At 38.0% G+C, this 6,000-nt stretch overlaps 1 long non-coding RNA gene across 1 annotated transcript; it reads left to right on the top strand.

Moving 5' to 3' along the window:
- The first annotated feature begins 3,327 nt into the window (after positions 1 to 3,327).
- LOC107760553 (uncharacterized) lies at positions 3,328 to 5,720 on the top strand. The gene is made up of 2 exons (XR_001642427.2): positions 3,328 to 3,693; positions 4,715 to 5,720. It is a non-coding gene; the product is annotated as an uncharacterized LOC107760553 (long non-coding RNA).
- Positions 5,721 to 6,000: the final 280 nt, after the last annotated feature.

A 6,000-nucleotide genomic window follows, 5' to 3' on the forward strand; every position in this document is an offset into this window, starting at 1 on the left:
TTTTGATGTGACGTACGATCTCGAGTTGTGAGTGTGTTGAAGGATCTGTCATGCGGTTTAATTGTGGAGCGAAGTAGATTTACATGTCATGTTAATGAGTTCAAACTCAGAGAGATTTAGTGATTGCTTAGTAATTGTGGTTGCGAAAGGGTATAACAAGATGCCAATTTGAGGCTAAGCATATGGGTTATCTCCTGCGGAATAATCTACGTAAGTGTGTTCCTTATAATGTTGAGTGGAGAGTTTTGTTTCTACCAGCGGGGTGTATGTGTTGAGATTTGAATGTGAATCTGGTTGAGAAAGTTGACTTGACTGTCAAGAGAATGAATGCGAGCTTAGCGGATGATTAAGGTATTTTATGGTTGGTGTTGCATGAGCTTGAGAAGAATTTTCGTTGAGCTGACCGCGGTATTATGGCAGTAATAGAGGCTAAGCAGGTGGGTTATCTCCTGCGAAATAATCTACGTAGGTGTGTTTCTTATAATGTTAAGTGGAGAGTTTCTTTTCTACCAGCAAGGTGTATGTGTTGAGATTTGAATGTGAATCTGGTTGAGAAAGTTGACTTGACTGTCAAGAGAATGAATGCGAGCTTAGCAGATGATTGAGGTATTTTATGGTTGGTGTTGCATAAGCTTGAGAAGAATTTTTGTTGAACTGACCGCGGTATTATGGCAGTGTATAAAGGTTTTGGAACGAAGTTTATTTGATATGGGGTTCAATACTGGTACCGGGTTGGTTTGAGTTGTTACTGTGATTGGGAATGGTGCTGCGAGCATGCGAGTTGTGTGGTATGTTATGTTAGTTGTGTGGTATGTATACTCAAATATTCATAGCAAGAACTTCCTGATCACTGTAGCTGCTCAAAACAAACCCGATTCCGATAATAAACCTCATATCAAACAAAACATCGTTCATAACCTTCGCGCACTGTTGACGATGAAAGAAATACGCAGAAACTCATAACCGCTCATCAAATCAACAAGTCATGGAGCTTTCTCTCCTTCGACAAGAACTATAACCAATTTCTAAGCCGATCAGCGACATTATCCTTCCAAATTTACTGCAATCAAATCCGATAGCACCCATTCTAGGTCTGACGACCTCATCTTATCAAATATAGCTGCCCTACTGACATGCTACACCAATACAACCTTAAGTCACAAACCGTGCACCAATACTTAACAATTCAAGTGTACTCAAACATGAAAAATGACTCAAATGAGAGAACCATCCCGCAAGCTCAACAAGTACCACCACAACACAATGCTAAGAACATATCATACACCGTAGAACCCTAAATACACGTATCTAACACAAAGATTCATATCCCAACATAACTTCGCTGCAGTGCGCGACCCTATCCAAAACTGGTCCTTATGAAATACCTCAAGCCACAATGCTAAAAAACAACAACCACGCGTAATTCAACATCAAGTACACGAAGTGCATGACCATAGCCATGGAGAAGCAAATAACAAAATATACCACACCCCGAAAAGACAATAATCAAGGCGCAATCAAGCATTCCATACCCTAATCACCATCTCGCTCGAATTCCGCAACAAGGCCCAAACAGAATCGCACCATGTGTACATATAACCAACAAATCATAACTCATCGTAGCATAGAAGAGTAACACATAGAACATATTAGAACAAACAAGCTCAACTCTAATCGAATGGCACACCCCTTAACACTGACAGTTCCGAGTCAACAAATCCGACCCGGTGTGGAATACACAACCTCCTCGGGTCTACCAATGGGCCCCCAAATCAACTACGGTCATCCCCAAATGGATAAATAGCCCTCCAAAATCCATAATGATCTAACCATAACACGTACCACCATCTAGCTAACTTTGGCCACATCTTCACAGTCTGCAACCTCGAGACAATCTACTTCTCAGAACTGCCAGTCTCAAAATACATAGAACACATGAATCACCGTAGCCGATCCCAACTCCACCATTCGAATGACTAACACATGTCTCATACATAATCATCCCTACGAGAAATACTTCTATAATTCTTCCATACCACATAGAAAAATCTGAACATCAACAATCGATCAACCAGACGAGTACCGCAATACCAATGAAGCATCCGTAAGTCAAAACACAATGCGTCTTCTTAAATATGCACCCTTCTCGGGCATTATCAAGTAGTTATAACATTCATCGAAACATAAAAATCGTCCATGTTGTCTAAAAATTCATGACATTCCCTTCAAAATTGAACTGTGACCTTGCTCATGCAAATCTCAATCCCACACAACACACTGCATCTATCATGCCATCATATGAAAAGTACGAGAATCTGATAATCAACTCTGATCCACCAGCAGAATACATACCCGATCAGTCAGAAACCTTCCATTTGATCCCATTTAGGAGAAAATTACAATATGCAACATGCTCCTCACGCCGGTAGGAAATATCCACCTCAAATCATGGTAGAAGTCATCGAGAACACTTTGAAATCCATTTGCACATAACCAAGCCATCAGAACTGAATCTCTCTAACTCGACCAAGCCACACAGGTCGCCAAACCTAGGAGTATTGCCACAAAATACCCGTAAAAGCCTCATCTCATCATAAGAACCAAAAGAACCGAGCATATCATTACCATACTGATCCAACCTACTACCAAATTGTCCTATTTTCTCTGAATTTCTTCTGAATTGCATTCAAGTTGATACTTCTCTTCATCATAATACCACGATCCTCAACCAAAACTCATCACACGAGACCCTAACATAAAATCACACTGTCCTAAGACCCATAAGCCGTTGTATTTCCTCTTAAGCACCCCAAAAGTAACGCAACCAAGACACCCTCTCTGAAAAGACCTTCTGCGAATCTAAAGTCATTTCCCTCACCTTCCTGATACTGAAATGTATGATCTATAATGATAGAGGAATACATTAGAGCCATTCTCGAGAGTCATCCACTCTCCTCAAATCTCAATTGCACCTCCCAAACGGGCCGAACGACCTGTGCCCATTAGCACGACAACATCCAAAGAAGGAATCCACACCTCTAAGTAACCGAGTGAACCCTACTCTATGCGCACTACATCCTTAACGAATAACAACTCAATCATTTCATGATTCCCATATACCCGTAAAGTGTAATACATTATGTCCAGAAATTTTCTTGCTTAAGTCATCCTCAAAACCAACATCTGCAAGTCATAACTGATTCACAAATATGTCTTAGACTGAAATCAATACAACACACACTACAAGAAAGTGGACTTTTTGCGACAATATTTAACGGCGAGCTTAATTATTGCCACAAAAGTTAAACTATTGTGGCGACATTTGTTATCGCTACAGTAGGTACACTATTGGTGGAGACTCTATTTAGGTCGCCACTAATATGTGCTAAATTTTTCATTCTCACTAATAAAATTTTTTGACTCCAAAGTTTTAGTGGCAACCCATTTAAGTAGTTGCCTCTGAAGGGCTTCTATGGCGCCTAGGCCGCCTCTAAATCTCGGCTTTGAAAAAAAAAAAAACTAAACAAGCCCTAATTGAAAAGAAGGAATCACATCCATATGTTTCTTTGCTCCGTCTCTCTCTCTCGAAAGTTCTCCATTTTCTCTCATCTCAAATTTGTCAAATTCCGCTCCCAAAATGTGAATCATATATTAGACACCAAAATCCTTAATCACTAATTGTGACTCCATCAGGTATTTTCTCAAATCCCAAAATCTTTTTCGGTGATATATGCAGTTAGCCTTGAAAATCTAATTCTGCCTTTAAGTTAAGTGACACGTTTGAAAATCTACAGGAATAGAAAGAAATTCATTACAAGAAAAGTCATGTAAAGCCCTTATCTGTGAGGAATCGGCGGATTGCCTATTTTGTGATTCTATCTTAATAGTTGTTTCTCAGCTCTCTCTTTCTCCGGATACGGTGAAAGTTTCTTTTAGAGATTCGAGACATTTTTGTGCGATTATTGTGATTGCATGTTTGGTATACTATTATTTTTATTGAAATTAATGTGAGGAAAATGTTGAACTCACAAAAGTATCTGATTCAGTATTGAGAAGTACACAATTGGAAAAGAGATATCGAAGGCTAGGGTTTAGACAATTTATTTTGTATTAATTATTAAAAGTAATTAAACAAGAATATGCTCTTCTGTACAGGAGTGTTACAAAAATATGGTGTAAGAAGAAAGTGCCTATGTCCATTTTGATTACTGAAATTATGATAAAGGTGAAGCAGAAGTACAGTTTCCACGCTTCTAAATGATTTATACTTGCTTAGATATAAAGACTTTGTTACGAGGATATTGCAGATTAAAAGTTACTCAGATGCTAAGGTTAATATGGTATATGTGCTTGGCTTAAAAATTAAATTCATCGGTCATAGATTTGAGAAAGAATGTTAGGGTGCTTTTCTATCCTGCAAGAAAATATTGAATTAAAATAGTCTAGAAAGTTGATACTTAGAGTTGTTGAGGAAATAAGTCTAGCAAGCTGATACATAGGTGTTCCTTCATCTAGGGAGTTTTGGATCTTCTTCCTTAATTTCAAGGTAAAATGATATTTTCACTTTGCCTTGCCCTTGTTACCTTAATACCCTGTTGCAGTATTTAATTATTTAGAAGGGATTGCGGTGGGATGTATTCGAAGCTATTCTTTACAGCTACTACATACTATGGGTTTGGTAATCTTAAAGGAAACAATTCCTCCTCTTTCACAGGTATCTGACAATAATACCTTTTGCTTAATGCTCTTGGCTCCAGTTAAACAAAATAAGGTTATGTAAGACAAAAAAGGTCGCAACAGAGGTTAGCATACTTAATACTTCTTAAAGTTGAAGTTCCACATATATGGATCATCATGGTTTTATTCTTGGTTACTTGTGAAAAAAAAAATTATGTGCTACTTTTAAATTTCTTAGCTTAATAATAAGCTTATTTTATTGGCATTTAATTATTTTTTTAACCTTATTGTTGACAACTTGTTCATGAAGGAGCTTTACTGTGGTCATTATGAGAGGAAATTGACAGAAAGGGCATTTAGTTTTCAGTGATAGATATATGTGGTGATAGCTATTCAATTTGGTATCTATTAGATATGTGGATTTTAGATGGGCATATACATGACTTTAACGACCCTTAGATTTTCAATGGGCATATATCAGACTAGAATGGAGCATTTTTTTTTCCCTTAGCTGAAATTTTTGGTAAAGTAATTATGCATTGTGGCACCCAAGGGTGTGACCTAGTGGTCAATAAAGTGGGTGAGAATCATGAGGTCTCAGGTTCAAATCCCAGCGGAGGCAAATATTAGGTGATTTTTTCCCATTTATTCAAGCCTTGGTGGATAGAGTTACCTGGTAGTTGTTGCTGGTGGGAGGTGGCAGGTATCCCGTGGAATTAGTCGAGGTGCGCGCAAGCTGGCCCGGACACCACGATTATCAAAAAATAAAAATAAAAAAAAATTATACATTGTGCTTGCAAAAATTAAGTGATTGCAGAGATATTTTCGAGGCACGGGATTCTGAGTTCACGGCTTGAGCTTGTGCAGAGTCTCAAGACTTCAAGGGAAAATGATACTAGCCAAGGCGAAGGCGGAACTTGAAGAAATCTTATTTTGCTTTTATTTTTTTGTTTCATGAGTACAATTAGTTATGTTATGAATTATTAATAGAATTTTTCTATATTATTTTGTTTGAGAAATGCGTTTAATGTTGTCTCATCTAATGCTATTGGGTTGCTCGGCTAAAACATTTGTGCAATATTGTTGCTGCTATTTTTAAAAAAAATGGAAAATACGATTTGTGGCGACTATGGTCGTCACTAAACATAGGCAATTGTGGCGATGAGAGTTGTCACTGAAGGTGTAAGTTCTAGTGGCGACTAATGTCGCCACTAATTGTACTTGTCAGTAGCGACCTACCAACTTTTTAGCAAAAAATTGCTTTCTTCTTGGGGCGAGTTAGTAGCCACAAATGTGTATTTATTGTGGCTACCTTGTGGAGTC

Source organism: Nicotiana tabacum, chromosome 4 (genome assembly GCF_000715075.1).
Source record: "Nicotiana tabacum cultivar K326 chromosome 4, ASM71507v2, whole genome shotgun sequence".
Classification (NCBI taxonomy): Eukaryota; Viridiplantae; Streptophyta; class Magnoliopsida; order Solanales; family Solanaceae; genus Nicotiana; species Nicotiana tabacum.